The following is a 575-nucleotide window of genomic DNA, read 5'->3' as shown; positions in this document are numbered from 1 at the left end:
TACCTATCCAGGTGACCCGCCCTCCTGAGGACAGTTTAAATCGTCCGTATGAGAGGCAGACAGCAATACTGCAATTTTACTTTCGTTCAAGATAACTTCGCATCAGGAATGGTGTGGAATACTTGCCTGCCACTATTTTACATGCTGCCAAATGGTAATCGAGCCGTTTCCTCCTTGCTTGCTGCAGTTTTCTCTTCGATAAGCATGAAAGGCTCCGCGCCTTCACAGCCGACGCGATGATGAAGGTTGAGTGTGCCACGTGCACATATAATAGACCTTAATTGTGTAACAATATGCTCATTATAGGGTTAGGGTTTATTGTAATAGTTATTCGATATTCTTGTCACAGTATATTATCATTATAAGGTCTAATAAAATGCAAGTACGCAGACAAATTGTTATAATTAAAAATTACTGTAAATAAAAATGATTAGATTTTTTTATAAATAAACTCATTCAAATTTGCTACCAGAGTTAAAACATTCATTGAAGAATATTTGGTGGACAAGGAGAAGAAATGAAAGCGAGATGAAGTGGTCTACGTGTGTGTTTTGCAATTCACCATATATTTAAGA

This window comes from Penaeus monodon, chromosome 15, assembly GCF_015228065.2.
Source record: "Penaeus monodon isolate SGIC_2016 chromosome 15, NSTDA_Pmon_1, whole genome shotgun sequence".
Taxonomy (NCBI): domain Eukaryota; kingdom Metazoa; phylum Arthropoda; class Malacostraca; order Decapoda; family Penaeidae; genus Penaeus; species Penaeus monodon.
Note: the sequence above shows the minus strand (reverse complement) of the source record.